This window comes from Phoca vitulina, unplaced genomic scaffold (genome assembly GCF_004348235.1).
Source record: "Phoca vitulina isolate PV1807 unplaced genomic scaffold, GSC_HSeal_1.0 scaffold10, whole genome shotgun sequence".
In the NCBI taxonomy this organism is placed as follows: Eukaryota; Metazoa; Chordata; class Mammalia; order Carnivora; family Phocidae; genus Phoca; species Phoca vitulina.
The window spans coordinates 23,433,890-23,450,978 of record NW_022589713.1 but is presented as its reverse complement, the minus strand read 5'-3'; the positions used below and the strand labels follow the sequence as shown (position 1 = coordinate 23,450,978).

Sequence of the window (17,089 nt, the reverse complement as noted above, 5' to 3'; positions counted from 1 at the left end):
AAGAGACTCATTTTAGAACCAAAGACACCCCCAGATTGAAAGTGAGGGGGTGGAAAACCATTTACCATGCTAATGGACACCAAAAGAAAGCTGGGGTGGCAATCCTTATATCAGACAAATTAGATTTTAAACTAAAGACTGTAATAAGAGATGAGGAAGGACACTATATCCTACTTAAAGGGTCTATCCAACAAGAAGATCTAACAATTGTAAATATCTATGCCCCTAACATGGGAGCAGCCAATTATATAAGGCAATTAATAACAAAAGCAAAGAAACACATCGACAACAATACAATAATAGTGGGGGACTTTAACACCCCCCTCACTGAAATGGACAGATCGTCTAAGCAAAAGATCAAAAAGGAAATAAAGACTTTAAATGACACACTGGAGGGCGCCTGGGTGGCTCAGTTGTTAAGCGTCTGCCTTCAGCTCAGGTCATGATCCCAGGGTCCTGGGATCGAGTCCCACATCAGGCTCCCTGCTCGGCAGGAAGCCTGCTTCTCCCTCTTCCCCTCCCCCTGCTTGTGTTCCTGCTCTCACTATCTCTCTCTCTGTCAAATAAATAAATAAAATCTTAAAAAATAAATAAATAAATAAATAAATAAATGACACACTGGACCAAATGGACTTCACAGACATATTCAGAACATTCCATCCCAAAGCAATGGAATACACATTCTTCTCTAGTGCCCATGGAACATTCTCCAGAATAGATCACATTCTAGGTCATAAATCAGGTCTCAACCGATACCAGAAGATTGGGATCATCCCCTGCATATTTTCAGACCACAATGCTTTGAAACTAGAACTCAATCACAAGAGGAAAGTCAGAAAGAACTCAAATACATGGAGGCTAAAGAGCATCCTACTGAAGAATGAATGGGTCAACCAGGAAATTAAAGAAGAACTAAAAAAATTCATGGAAACCAATGAAAATGAAAACACAACTATTCCAAATATTTGGGATACAGCAAAGGCAGTCCTAAGAGGAAAGTATATAGCAATACAAGCCTTTCTCAAGAAACAAGAAAGGTCTCAAGTACACAACCTAACCCTACACCTAAAGGAGCTGGAGAAAGAACAGCAAATAAAGCCTAAACCCAGCAGGAGAAGAGAAATAATAAAGATCAGAGCAGAAATCAATGAAATAGAAACCAAAAGAACAGTAGAACAGATCAACGAAACTAGGAGCTGGTTCTTTGAAAGAATTAACAAGATTGATAAGCCCCTGGCCAGACTTATCAAAAAGAAAAGAGAAATGACCCAAATCAACAAAATCATGAATGAAAGAGGAGAAATCACAACCAACACCAAAGAAATACAAACAATTATAAGAACATATTATGAGCAACTCTATGCCAGCAAATTAGATAACCTGGAAGTAATGGATGCATTCCTAGAGATGTATCAACTACCAAAACTGAACCAGGAAGAAATAGAACACCTGAACAGACCTATAACCACTAAGGAAATTGAAGCAGTCATCAAAAATCTCCCAAAACACAAAAGCCCAGGGCCAGATGGCTTCCCAGGGGAATTCTACCAAACATTTCGAGAAGAATTAATACCTATCCTTCTGAAACTGTTCCAAAAAATAGAAATGGAAGGAAAACTTCCAAACTCATTTTATGAGGCCAGCATTACCTTGATCCCAAAACCAGACAAAGACCCCATCAAAAAGGAGAATTACAGACCAATATCCCTGATGAACATGGATGCAAAAATTCTCACCAAAATACTAGCCAATAGGATCCAACAGTACATTAAAAGGATTATTCACCACGACCAAGTCGGATTTATCCCTGGGCTGCAAGGTTGGTTCAACATCCGCAAATCAATCAACGTGATACAATACATTAACAAAAGAAAAAACAAGAATCACATGATCCTCTCAATGGATGCAGAAAAAGCATTTGACAAAGTACAGCATCCTTTCTTGATCAAAACTCTTCAGAGTATAGGCATAGAGGGTACATACCTCAATATCATAAAAGCCATCTATGAAAAACCTACAGCGAATATCATTCTCAATGGGGAAAAACTGAGAGCTTTCCCCCTAAGGTCAGGAACGCGGCAGGGATGTCCACTATCACCACTGCTATTCAACATAGTATTGGAAGTCCTAGCCACAGCAATCAGACAACAAAAAGAAATCAAAGGCATCCAAATTGGCAAAGAAGAAGTCAAACTCTCACTCTTTGCAGATGATATGATACTTTATGTGGAAAATCCCAAAGACTCCACCCCAAAACTGCTAGAACTCATACAGGAATTCAATCAAGTGGCAGGATATAAAATCAATGCACAGAAGTCAGTGGCATTCCTATACACCAACAACAAGTCAGAAGAAAGAGAAATTAAGGAGTCGATCCCATTTACAATTGCACCCAAAACCATAAGATACCTAGGAATAAATCTAACCAAAGAGGCAAAGGATCTGTACTCAGAAAACTATAAAATACTCATGAAAGAAATTGAGGAAGACACAAAGAAATGGAAAAACGTTCCATGCTCATGGATTGGAAGAACAAATATTGTGAAGATGTCAATCCTACCTAGAGCAATCTACACATTCAATGCAATCCCCATCAAAATACCATCCACTTTCTTCAAAGAAATGGAACAAATAATCCTAAAATTTGTATGGAACCAGAAAAGACCCCGCATAGCCAGAGGAATGTTGAAAAAGAAAAGCAAAGCTGGCGGCATCACAATTCCAGACTTCCAGCTCTACTACAAAGCTGTCATCATCAAGACAGTATGGTACTGGCACAAAAACAGACACATAGATCAATGGAACAGAATAGAGAGCCCAGAAATGGACCCTCAACTCTATGGTCAACTAATCTTTGACAAAGCAGGAAAGAATGTCCAATGGAAAAAAGACAGTCTCTTCAACAAATGGCGTTGGGAAAATTGGACAGCCACATGCAGAAGAATGAAACTGGACCATTTCCTTACACCACACACAAAAATAGACTCCAAATGGTTGAAAGATCAATGTGAGACAGGAGTCCATCAAAATCCTAAAGGAGAACACAGGCAGCAACCTCTTCGACCTCAGCCGCAGCAACTTCTTCCTAGAAACATCGCCAAAGGCAAGGGAAGCAAGGGCAAAAATGAACTATTGGGACTTCATCAAGATAAAAAGCTTTTGCAAAGCAAAGGAAACAGTCAACAAAACCAAAAGACAACTGACAGAATGGGAGAAGATATTTGCAAATGACATATCAGATAAAGGGCTAGTATCCAAAATCTATAAAGAACTCATCAAACTCAACACCAAAAGAACAAAGAATCTAATCAAGAAATGGGCAGAAGACATGAACAGACATATGATCCAGCAATTGCACTACTGGGTATTTACCCCAAAGATACAAAAGTAGGGACCCAAAAGGCTACGTGCACCCCGATGTTTATAGCAGCAATGTCCACAATAGCCAAACTGTGGAAAGAGCCAAGATGTCCATCAACAGATGAATGGCTAAAGAAGATGTGGTATATATTTACAATGGAATATTATGCAGCCATCAAAAGGAATAAGATCTTGCCATTTGCAACGACGTGGATGGAACTGGAGGGTATTATGCTGAGCGAAATAAGTCAAACAGAGAAAGACATGTATCATATGACCTCACTGATATGAGGAATTCTTAATCTCAGGAAACAAACTGAGGGTTGCTGGAGTGGGGGGTGGGGTGGGAGGGATGGGGTGACTGGGTGATGGACACTGGGGAGGGTATGTGTTCTGGTAAGTGCTGTGAATTGTGCAAGACTGTTGAATCTCAAATCTGTACCTCTGAAACAAATAATGCAATATATGTTAAGAAAGAAAAAAAGAAGAAGAAGAATGTAGCAGGAGGGGAAGAATGAAGGGGGGGAAATCGGAGGGGGAGAAGAACCATGAGAGACGATGGACTCTGAAAAACAAACTGAGGGTTCTAGAGGGGAGGGGGTTGGGAGGATGGGTTAGCCTGGTGATGGGTATTGAGGAGGGCACGTTCCGCATGGAGCACTGGGTGTTATGCACAAACAATGAATCATGGAACACTATATCTAAAACTAATGATGTAATGTATGGGGATTAACATAACAATAAAAAAAATTTAAAAAAAAAAATAAAAAAAAATAAAAATTCAAAAAAAAAAAAAACCAACAGTGAAAATAATCTCTTTAAATGTTCAAGAAAATAGTTGTGCCAACAGCTGGGTTTTGTGTGTGTGTGTGTGTGTGTGTGTGTGTGTGTGTGTGTGACTTGGCGTTGGAGTGAGAGGGACATTTTTTTCATAGAGAACTTGCTTAAATGTGGTCAAGAATTAGTATAGGTGAGCGGCACTAGGCTATAGAGCTCTGAATCAGAGTTGTGTTAGGCACTAGGAAGTGCTGGGCGGTATCCCTCTGAGTGCCATTCTGATTTTTTTTTTTTTAATTTATTTGACACAGAGAGAGAGAGACAGCGAGAGAGGGAACACAAGCAGGGGGAGTAGGAGAGGGAGAAGCAGGCTTCCCGCCGAGCAGGGAGCCCGATGTGGGGCTTGATCCCAGGACCCTGAGATCATGACCCGAGCCGAAGGCAGACGCCCAACTAACTGAGCACCCAGGTGCCCCGCCATTCTGATTTTTTGAAGTTGGAGGCCAGTAACACTGTTGAGAAGGAGTCTGAGGCCACATCCAGGTTCAGGAGGTTATTACTAATAGCTAACATTTATTTAGCACTTCCTACACAACAAGTGCTCCTTAAGCACTTTATATTATTTAATTAGCTCATTAACTTGTAAGAAACAAGTACTTGTATTGCCATTATTTCCATTTTACAGATGAGAAAACTGTGTAATCATTTATTTAATACCTCCCAAGGGCCAAATTGTCCAGGTTTACACAAGTGGCAAGTGGAAGAACTGGGATTTGGTCTTAGATTCTACTCAGAATCGCTAGAATAGAGTTGAATGCTATGATTGATTACAGGAGGAAGGAATGGCATATCATGCATTTTTTCATCCTCTCATTCTGGTCTTTTCCCACCCTTCAATCATACTCTTCCCCCTTTCACATCTAGTCAAATTAAACTATTTTCTCATCCCCAGCGTTCTACACTCTTGTATGGGCTATCGCCAGTCCTGCAGCACCCAGTCTCTAGTGCTTTGCAGGCTAACTCTTACCAGTTCTTTGGAATTCAGGTCAGGCATCACTTTTTACAGAAAACCTTCCCTAATTTCATCAGTCAGAATTGGTGCTCCTTCTATGTGATTTCTCTTAGGTTATGAGCCTCACTTGCAACATAACACTTTTTATTGTGAATTGTGATGGTTTATTTCTCTTAAAATGAGCTAAAAGAAGAGGACATTTAGTGTTTTCATTGAGTGAATGAGACCTGATGCCTTCACCTTGGCTCCAAACTATTGGTATTGTCTTGTAAAAGTTATCTGCTTTCCAGGTTCATTTTTGTAATTGTAAAACACAGGTGTTGGACCAGTTGAAACTTCCAGCTCTGTTATCTGTTTCTTATATAAGTTTGGGAACTTCCAAATATTCAGTAAAAATTTTACCCATTTATATTTGTTTTCTATTATATGCATACAATATGGTATTTCTTTCCATAAACCATTTTCTCTCTTTTGTAGCTAAGCTTGCTAAATGTGATATCTTCATCAAAAACAATCAATTTGTTGGGAGCAATACATGGGCACTTTGTATTAAAAATGCTTTATTTCTTAAGTTGGGGGAGGTATGGAGAGGCATATCATACCAATGTGTATATTATTATATACACATATTTTAAGTATTATTATTTTATGAAAAATAAAAAAGAATATGTTATTTATGTATAATAAATTATAGAATGAATTATAGAATAAATCCTATAAAGAATACAAAGAAAATGAATTTATCTAAAAAATGTCCAGGGTGTTAGGTTAAATCTGTACACAGTTACACTGAATGAAAAAAAAGGTACCAGTTATTAAAACACAGATACAATAGATATAAAATATTCTCCTGACCAGATTTATATGAGAGACGGAGACTAGAATCTTGGGTAATATTGGGTCTTCTTGAATGAAATCAATTAAGTTTAGAGAAGCTATATATTGATAGTGAGATTAAAACATAATTAGCAATCATAAAGCAGTCTGTAGGGGTTGTGATCATTAATGGAGCAATGGGTAGATTCCTGGAGACTTGGAGGTCTTCATCTTGTTTGTTTTCAAGTAAACCTAAATCTCTTTCTAAGCAATTTCTGGGTGGTAATGGGGAGGGGGCTTGCTTAAGCTAACTCATGATTTAAATCAGATACACACATATCCATTTCTTGAGATAGGATAGCCAGTTTATGTATGTGAGGCAGGCAGACTGAGAAACAAAAATGAATGACTGCCTGGATGTTCTTTTTTCAAATTCTTAACCTCAAGCAAGAATCTCTGTTTCTTGTTGCCTTTTTTGTAATGATGACAGTCACAATGAGAAAAATAAATGCTTTTTTCTTGTTAAAAATTTACATTATTCACGCTAGTTAAATATCAGTGAAGACTGTCCTTATTTTACTCAGTAGATAAAGCTACAAGTTTACAAGGTGAGAAAAATTTCTCCCCCGTTGGAATGCTGTGAAATGTATTTTTAAAAGTGTCAGAGCAGGAGGGAAGCTAGTTTGCTGGCCCCTACATTAGGCTTCCATTTTTCTGATGTGACAAATAAAGTCACTTTCGAGCAAGGTGGTTCTCGTTGGCACAGTGTTATGAAGGGACCTCACTAATTCATTTAAAAACTAGGTCATACACCACTACTGCAAATATCACTCCATAGAAAAAGTCTGGGCAACAACAGCTCTCTAAGATCCAAGCACTAATCTCTTTATTTCACAAAATGACAGAATTTGGCAAAAACCCAGGAAAAAGAATCAAGAATCTCTTGGAATTCTTTAAAATAAAATAAGATTTATTTAGCCAGCATGGCAAACTAAACTAATAGCACATCTATTTTACTTGAGGGTTTGCCTATAATGTATATTTTCTGTATCAGGAGGTACCACTCGGACTCAAATGTAACTTAGTGCAGCTTCAGAATTGTTACAGGAGAGGCTAAAGGAAGTTCAGGATGGGTATGCTGGGAATCTGCATTTTAACAAGTACTCCAGGTGATTCTGTTGCACTTTGGGAAAACCTCAGAGAATGACTCTTAATAATGCTCACAAAGAAATTTGCTTTTAGTTAAGAAGAGCATAAAACACATGAAGATATTAAGAGAGTTGATTAGTACGGCTAAAAGGTGGTAGATTTTTTTTTTTTTTTTAATATTTAGTTAATCAACTGGAATTAAACCTAGTTGTGGACATTGCTTTTCAGTTTGTTCCACTCAACAGGCTGGGAGTATCTCTTACCTGTTAATTATTTTTGGCCTTAACAAAAAATCTATTCTCACAAATTATGTGGAAACTTTCCTCTTATCAGAGTCTTTATGTCATTAGTGATTTGTGTTGCAGAGTTGGTTTTCCCTTGTTAAAGAATGAGTCCATCAACCTGGCAGCTTATGCCAGTTTTCTCAAGCAAGGCTAGATACAAACCACTGTAGATCTTTTAGAACCTACAGCTGCTGAGGCTCCACTCCTTACCCCAATCAGAATCTCTATGCACAGTGCCCAAAAAATCTATTTCCTTAAAAGTTTTACTGTGCAGCCAGGCTTGGGATACAGTGATTTAATGATAGCAAAAGAAACTTTGAGACTTTTAAATAGATTCTTCTTGATTAGATATTTCTTTACTCTTGATCTAGCCGGAACCATTGTTGTGCTAGGTTTGTTGATGTATTGCCTGTAACCCTGGATTTTGTGCTAAGCCATCTCTGATATAGACACTGTGATAAGCAATGTATAAGATTGCTAAGGGGGCTTCACTTCTGGAGTTGATAAGCCAGAGAGGCCCAAGATACACGGACAAAGGTGAAGTTTTCTCTAAGTGGCAGTCTGATCATCTTGATGAATAGGACAGAAAGCTGGTTGAAGCATTGTCATGGTCTGAAGAGCTGGGGAAAGAAGGTTTTGGAGAATTTAGCACTTAGGCCTTTGAATCACCTTGGTACACTACTGGGTAGGTAATATGAGCTTGACTATGCTGAACAACAAAGGTTCTAGCTGGCAGGTCTGAACACATTTACGTTTAGGTCACGTTTTGAGAGATGACAGAGACAATGGACTTCCTGACTTCCAGACCCTGGTATTACTGACAGAAGGATGTCTGGGCAATTTTTAAGATTCCTAACGTAGGTTATTTTACAACCTTTCTGGCTTATGCCTGAATTGTTCAAGATGCTGAGACCGATAGCTCTCTGGATGTTTTTCCTATATGTTTCTTTCTGAGTTTGCTTGTATAGTTCTATGACAGAAGGTAAATTTCCAGAAAGCAAAAATTACTTATGTCGCTTTCTGACACACATGCTAAATACTTCAGAATGAAAGTAAACCTAGTGTTCTCTACTACTTCTAGTTTCCACACTCCAACCATCAAGTTGGCAGAGATTGCTGCCCCATAGACTAGGGGTAGGTGATGTGGGAATTCAACGCACTTTCCCTCAGCCAGTGCCCAAATTATGAGTGTCACCAGGACACCTCCCATGTTACTTAGTCCCTGGAATGCTTTCCATCACTGAAGGAAGGAAAAGAAAAGGTCGTGAAACTTTCAGATAATATGGAACAAGGGCTAAACCATTTTCTGACAGGTGCCCTTAAAATCTTGCTACTCAGAGCGTGGTCCTCAGATCAGGGGCATCATCATCACCATCTGGAGCTTGCTAGAAAGGCAGAATCTCAGGTTTCCATTCCAGATTTACTGGATCAGAATCCTCCTTTTAACAAGATACCCAGGTGACTACTATTAATATTTAGAATTTCAAATATCAGTTGACTTATTAATTCATTCATTGAGCAAAAACAGCTCTGGAAAACAGATTCAGCCCTTTGTGCCCGCTTCGCACTGGCTCGGCTGGGTAGCAACCGAACCCCCAGGGACATCGGAGCGGGTGCTGCCGAGGGCAATTTGGTGATTGGCTGGCCAGACCACGTGACCGGCACCGGGCCTTTCCTGTTACCGGATTGGCTCTCGTGGACTCTGACGGACAGGGCTGGGGCGGGCCAGAGCCCGGACGGAGGGGCGCGCGCGGGGGCGCGAAGCCACGAGAGCGCGAGTGCGCGTGCGCAAGCGGCGGGGCTTTCTCCGGAGCCGTCGGAGGGAGCCGGAGCGCTTCTCTTGAGGTAAGCGCCGCCGCCGGGCGGCCCCCTGCCCCTACCGCGGCTAGTGCGGACTAGCCCGGTGGGCAGGGCTGGGCGGGGTGAAGGGGGAAGTCTGGGGTCCGCCCGGGGAGCTCTGCTTCGGGTAGGATGCAGACTCGCACTCAGCCACCCCGGTTGGGTGCCTCGGTTTCCCTTTCCCTACCCTCTAAATGCACCTTCCTATCCTCACCACGGTGACGAGTCCGCCCGAGGGGAGTTGCCCACTTGGCAGCCTCGTCTCTGCCTTTGTTTCGCGCCTGGAGGGATGCTGGTATCTGCCCCCTCCCCTGGTAAAGGGTGAGCGTGGTGTGGCGCGGGCATCAGTGGACTCCGGACCTGGGCTGGGCTCGGGAGAGGATGGCTTTAATGCAGTGGGACCTGTCACATGTGAGAAGGAAGGGGAAAAAAATGTGTCACTTTAGCCAAGCCGCGGGACTCGAACTAATCCGGCGGCGACCGACGCCGAATTCCTAGCGCAGCTGTGCGGGCGGGCGGGGGGGGGGGGTTCGCGACCGGTGGACCGAGCCCAAGTGTTGCCGGTAGAAGGCTTCTCCGGACCTGCACGCGAGCTCTCACCCCAGAGTTGCATCGATACTGAACGCTTTTAGCCTGCTGAGGGAATCCAGATTTTCGTTAAGAGGTGAAAAAAAATTTTTTAAGCAGTTGGGCACTGGTCTAAATGAGCAGGAGCAGGTCTAAATGAGAGGCTACAATAAGGAATTACAGATACAGCGAAACCGATGACTGGTAAATCGTGAGGAGGGAAATGCCTGCAGTGAACTGCAGACCAGATCATAACACTGAGATTCTCCATCAAGAAGATAGGGGTTTGGGGGGGTCAGTGGGGTGGGGTGGCGGTTATCTCTGTAAACTGAGATCTTTCTGGTGTGCAGAAGAGAGTAATTATTTTGAGCGTGTTAATGGCCTGTAGGGAGAAGGGAAGGCATGGTGTAAATTACACCTATTCAGACCTCCTTAATTCTTTGAAAAGTGCTTGTTTAAAGACCATTTGGATGCCAAAAACGGTTTGTGTGTTGGGGATGGAGGGCTGTCTCCTCTAAGTCATAGTTTAAAAAAGGAAGTTGTGTGCAAGACATCTGCTTTCCTTCTCCATTTCCCCAGACCTGTAATAGCAAGGGCATACTGTATATCTTATAATGAAATATTAAAAGTCCCTTCAGTTTTCCACTACTTTGTTGGGTAAGAAATGGTTCATCAGTCATTAGGAAGATTTTTACCATATGCTGGAGTTTCACTGTAATCTATTTAAAACTTACCCTGGTGTGAGATGAGAAGAATCTCTCTACCTGATTCCTTGGAGACCTCCTGATACTCCTTCAAAGCCCTTTTATTACTCTTACCTCCCCACATACAAAGTTTTGTTTCTTTAGGAAACACTGATTTTTCAAACATCCAAGACACACCTCATGCCTATGAAATGCCTACACTTGCTAAGAAATCAGTTTACTTGGCAAGTTAAAACAAATTGAAGCAGGAACACTTAAATTTGTTAGGGGAATCGGAACGTTTATCAGCTGTAGCAAATCAACTTTTTGGTGGTTTTCTGAGGTGAATGAAAGTAAAGTTGCTGCAAAGCTTTTTGGGAATGTAACAAATGACCCTATTAAAGTGACTATAGATTGTTACCCCATAGATTGGAATATAAAGTAAATTAGTGTGAATAATTCAATTTACCAATGATTTTTTTTTTTTAAGATGGCATGTGATGGGGTGGGGGAGAAGGAATTCTGAAGGTGGGGTAGGTGGTATAGTTTGAAAAAATATGCTTTTATGTTTAGAAAAATGTCATTTTTATATAAATTATGTAAAGGTCATAGTATGTTTATGTTCAGCCTTTGGAAGAGAGATGGGTTTTAAAAAAAGTATAGAAACATGTATAGGTTTATAGAAGGTAAAAGAGAAAGAGTGGCTGGCTTAGTTGATCTTGAGGGGAAGCAGTGTTACCTCAGTGACCTACAAGACAAGGTTTTATTTTCTGATTCAATGAAAGCCCACTAGTGTTGCTTTCGAAGCAACAACGAAATCATTTCCTTTCTGTCATTTCTGTTCTCTGGGTCAGGAACACGGAGGATGGAGAGCAATGAGAGAAATTAGAGTCCGACCTGCATACCTAAGCAATAGTGTCCTTTGAGCGGGATCTGTGTCACATTGTGTAAATATAAGAGCCTTCACTTTGAGATGGATCTGAGCACCTTCCCTAAGATGCATGCTGTAAGATAAAGCTGGATAACATTGCCACAGGTGGGGGCATGGGTGAGATCATCTGATAACAGAAGCACTGGGGGAAAAGGAGAGCCAGGAAATGTTTAATTCAGTGAGGTTCTTTGGAGCCTTAAGGAGGCATTTCCAGGCAGAGCTCATTATTGGCTAGCCTGGCTGGGCTTTGTATGGCTTCCACAGGAGCTGCCCTTCATGTGGAGACTCCTACGGAGGTTCTGTTTCTCAGGTTGTAAGCATCAGTTATGTTTGTTATATGCTCTAGAAAAGAAAGGCTCACAAAGACACAATCTAGCCTGCCATTCTTTCAGATCTTTGGCTCATGTCACCCACAGGCTTCCAGAAATAAGTTGTGCCCTCCCTACCAGTAGATGGCACTGCTGTCTCTGGAATTCCTGGAGGAGATGAAACAGAGCTGGCAAACCAGTGGTGTGTAGCCTCCAGATTTTGAAAGGCTATCAGCTCTCAAAAAAAAAAAAAAAAGGTTCTGAAAGCCCAACTGTTTATATTATGTAGAAATAATGTGTGTTGGAGGTTGAGGAATGGGTACAATTACTTTGCTGGTTGTGTATAGGGGAAAAGGCAACAATTACGCATTATATCATAGGTTTTAAAAGCTCTTGGCATACATGTTGGTTAATTGAACATGAGGTTGAAATCCTGATTCAATCAAAATTCACAACAATGTCATGGTTCTAATTCTTTGCACGTAAAGCTAGTCTACACATGGACAGGACTATGGAAATATACATGTGACTTTTAAACCTGATCAATATCCAGTAATTACATGCTCTGAAGGTAGTGGTGAGAGTATTAGTAAAGGCAGTGCTTGTTGTTACTGTACTGCAGGGCTGTCCAGGTAGGTCAAAGTTATTCCGAATCGTTTTCTTCTAAAACTTGGAAATTACTAAGAAGTATTTTAAGGTTTTCTTAGCTAAAGCTGTCCTTTCAAGATTATGTTATTTCAAATCTTGAATTTTGGTTTTATTAAGCTTGTTAGCCAGAATTCATTTATCTGTTCCCCTCTTTTAAAATAGCTATTCTTTGTTTTTGACTGTTCTTTGAGATGGAATTTGTAACCATGGTATTTGAAGGAGGTGAGTGCTGTTGCCAGTGAAGTTACAATGTATATGAGAACCTCAGTTTTGACCCTGCCTGAGCTACAGTATGCTGCCTCTGGGTGTCATTACCCCAATCACCTGCTTCCTCATGCAGTTCACTCCCTATGGCTCAGCTTATTTGAGGTTTATTTCTGTCTCCAAGAGAACTGATGAGCTGGTTTTTACTACCAGTGCTGAATCCTAAAATCCTGCTGGTGCTAGATGGCAGTAGTTACAACAGTGCATTAACATTGTCTCATTATGTGACCTCAAATAAATCTTTGCCTTTCTGAAACTCCATTTTCTTGCCTGATCACTGGGATTGCTGAGGTGATACATGTCTATTAAAATCTCTTTCAAGTCTTATTCTGTGGCAGGGTGACTCTTGTAAGGTATTTCTGAAGCCTCTGAAAAATTCATCTAGAAGGTAATTTCATACTGTGAGCCTAGGGCAAAAAGAAATCTCAGTAATACTTCTTTCCAGAGAAATGATTGTGTATTGTCTTAGAATCCTAGTAATTCAGAGTTGGAAGAAACCCTATGGGTGGTTTAACTCAACTTTCTCATCTAATAGGCAGAGTTTCAACTCAGGACTGAGTGACCAAGCTAACAGAACTAGTTAGTGGTAGAGAACTTGTTGGAGAACTAGGACCCAAGCTCAGACTCCTCTCCATCTTTACCTCTCCAATGCTGCCTTTCTCCACTTGCCATCAGGACTCAGAATATGCTATGTCTGCAGGGCTGGAGCCAAGAAAATTCTGAGTAATTCCTTAATGTAGCATTTTAAAGCCACAGCATGAATAATGTTGAGTTTGGGTAGAAATTCAAGGTCAGGCTTTTCTTTGCAGCTTGTTCTTCACTGACTGATCCTGCACAGGATTCTTTATGTGCATCTTTGGGTTTTTAAAACTTTTTGCATACTGTTTCCTAGAAGAAAAACTTTCATCATCCTAGAAGAGTCCCTTACCAATCAGATATTCTTATATTAGGTTCATGGAACTGTGAATGCTGCGTGGAAAGAATATGTCCATATAATAGGCTTCTTTTGTAATCCTATAACATTTAACACATTCTGAGGAGGAGTTTCTTTGGCTTCAACAGACTGCCAAAGCTGGGTTGGGGGTGGGGGAGTGGAATCCATGGCACAAAAATAGGGTAGAAATTCTAGAGTCTAGAGTGGGTTGTGGAAAATTGCCAGGATGGGAGAGTTTTTGAGGAGCTAAAGACACTATATAGTGCATGAGGGCTGGGGTTAGAGTACAGAAGTAAACCTATGGAAGTTCTTAGAACCTTTTACCTTTATTGAAATGTTTAAAATTGCTCACTAAATGAAGATGCTAATAGCATTTTATTCATTTTAAATTAATAATGGATGTGCAAGTATTGATTTCCATTTATCATTGCTTGCCCAGTAAGTACTCCCTTGTGATTTCACCAAAACACTTTCATATTCATGTTCCTTCATTGAAGATGACATGCATTGTAAGAACCTCCTTTCTCCCTCAATCTGATCTGATTTCCAGGTAGATAGTGCTTTTCTGACTTGTGACTTGGGGGGTTGACTCCTGTTTTTCACTTCTGACGTCCTTCATTGCACTGTTTTTTTACTGTAAGCTCCTAGGACTCACCATGATCTCAGAGATGCAAAAATAGCATACATGTCAGGGATAAAAAAAAAAACCTTGAGGTTCCTTTGTCCTCAGAATTTATCACAGAAACTGCTGATTCTTGGTTATTTTATTTCTCTTTTCTATTTGCAACCCCAAATTCTTTTTCTAATTGTCTCCCAAATAGTAGTGACTCAGAGTTTCTATATATTGAAAATATTTTTGATTTTGCCAGAGCATATACAGAAGTTAATTTGTGTTCAAGTCCTATTTTAGACATGTGAAACATAACTTTGGTGGAGATCACTGCATTATGAACATCTGCTTAAAAATCTCCTGATGTCTTTTCTGTGTCACCTTGCCTACATTTGGTACCATAGTGACCTAAGCTGGTGAATGCTACCTTTGGTACCTTTTTGGTTATGGGCCAGAGTAGTATTTGTTCTTGCTTTAGCAGAAGAAAATTACCTTTTTTCAGAAGGCTATCAATTGAGTTTATGTAATAACAGAAAAAAAGTAAAAATTTCTGCATCCTATTCCCAGTACATTAATTTATTGTGAGATTTTGGGGGCATTATTGACATCTGAGTTTATTTCCCTGTGTGGAAAATAAGAAGAGAGAATAGTGACCACTTAAGTTCTTTCCATTTCTAAAAATCTGTGACTGTATGAAATTTTATATGGTACCTAGACTAAGCATTTCCTAAAAGTGCTGGCTAGTTGGGAATTACAATCAAATTTGGTGCCGAGAGAATTCTTTATATCTGCAAATTACTTTCTGGTTTACAAAAATATTCTCTATTTCCTTTTTACTTAATGTGTGGTCAGAGAACAGCAGCATTGGTATCATCTGGGAGCTTGTGAGAAATTCAGATTCTCAGGCTTCACTCAGGACCTACTGAATTGGAATGCATTTCGTCAAGATGCCCAGGTGCTATGTGTGCACATTAAAGTCTGAGAAGTGCTGCTTTGTCTCATTTGGAGTTTCACATTGATCCTCTGAGGGAAGAGGTATTTTACAGATAAAAAATCAGGGAACCAAGATTCGCTTCTTAAGTAACTAAGTCAAGGTTATTGTGCTAGTGTCTTACCCAGAACGTTGTACCAAATAGAATGTTGTCTTCTTGGTTGGGCTGGAGCCAGCCTTGTATGATAGATAATAACTACTAGCTGCCCAGCAGCGCATGGTTGTAGGTGTGGCTGTGTTACTGATTCTGGCCACCAAAATGTGAATGGAAGTGGAAGAGTGTTGCAATCCACTTCCAGGAAAAAAAAACACACAGAGAATACCCATGTGAGCTTCCATGCTGTTCTCCACTTCTGGCTGGCTGGAATGGAGAAAATTCCTAGGGCAAGCTTGGAAATCAAGTTTTTAAAAAAGTGGCAAAACTTAGGTTAGCCTGGGTGCTTGGATCACTGATTAACCTGTTTGCCTCTTCAGTATGTATATGGGAACCAGAAATAAACTTTAATTGGGCTTGAGCCATTACATTTCCTTGGGTCTATGTGTTAAGCACTTAGACTACTCACAAATTCACTTGAGCTGCGGCTCTGGGCTTGAAGTTGTGGGTCTTCTGGCCTAATGCATTCATTTATTTTTTTGTCTTTGGCAGTTGGTGATCGGTCAGTGGTGGTCCAACATGCAGAAGTGAGTGAGTGGTGAAAAGCAGCAGAGCTGATGGGTCATGAGGATGTAAGTGCGTTTGAAGGCTCTCACACCCTTTACTCCAGGGTAAGTCAAAGGCATTCTCTGCCGTTGTTTTTCTGGTTTTACTAAGTCCTACAGGCTCTTGTCTCACTAGCCTCTTTGAGTCAGTGCAATTAAGTGCTCTGTCTTTGAAAGTTTCCCAAAGCCTTTATTGATTCAACTTATAGACACCATACAAATCAACAGTTATGAAGGGAAAATTCCATCAAAGTGATGGGATGGAAATACCTCAACAGAGGAATTTTCAGTGAGTTTGAATGGGTATGATTTACATGGGAGGAGCTGGTTGACTTTCCTGACATATGTAGTAGAAAAGGGAATCAGGCCTGATTGCCTTTTTCTTGTAGCCATATCCTACTGTTAGCTCTATTGACATATATTTCCCCTCTCCCAGCATCCTCCTCTTCCATGGCTTACTTCGCTTAACTTTTCCTTCATTAATCATTTAAATTTTTTTCCAGGAAGGAAACAGCTTACTAAAGAGTTGATGATTCCCACTTTGGTGGATAATAGCAGTAGCAAACATGTGGTTCTTCCTGTTCCGTTTTATTTTATCCAGTGTCACTGGAAGCTACGTGTCCATTCACTCCTCTCTATTTGCAGTCCCTAGTATAATGAATGTGGGCATTGGGAGCATTATAATCAAAGCTGGCTTTGGATTTTCATTTGTGCTGAAGATTTTTGAGACCAGAGGGAGAAATTTACTATTTGGAATGCACTTCTCAGAGTACAAGTGGAGGTCCAGGAAGGATGGGTTGAAAAGACATCATAACCTTTCTAGGCTTCCTGGCTTTAAGAGCTTAAACTAAAACCAGACTCCTTGAAGAGAAAATTGTAATTAATATGGATCTAAGCAGAGCGAAGGATGGTTAGGAAGAGAGACAGGAGGTTAAAAAAAATGGTACTCAGCTGAAAAACTGGATGGAGGTTTGTTGTAAGCATCTCAGTTCAATACTGTGGACCCTTGGCAGATAATGTCCCATTACCCAGGCTCATACAGAGGGCACCCAGAAAGGCTGATGTCCTTCAGTGCCTCACATGGCTCAGTAATGAGTACAATTTACTGACCAAAATAGAAAATTAGGGGATGTAGATCTCTGTAGGTTCCCATAAGCATACATCATTACTGCTCTGGAGTGATGCACATGCTTAGAGATAAGCAAAGCAGAGAAAAG

At 40.5% G+C, this 17,089-nt stretch overlaps 1 protein-coding gene across 3 annotated transcripts in view; it reads left to right on the top strand.

Moving 5' to 3' along the window:
• The first annotated feature begins 9,155 nt into the window (after positions 1 to 9,155).
• TMEM108 (transmembrane protein 108) overlaps positions 9,156 to 17,089 on the top strand; it is a 391,252-nt gene continuing 383,318 nt past the window's right edge. For all 3 annotated transcript variants that reach the window (XM_032408682.1, XM_032408681.1, XM_032408684.1), the window contains exons 1-2: positions 9,156 to 9,243; positions 15,820 to 15,938. The gene's annotated coding sequence lies outside the window, so the exon portion shown is untranslated. The remainder of the gene's footprint in view (positions 9,244 to 15,819; positions 15,939 to 17,089) is intronic.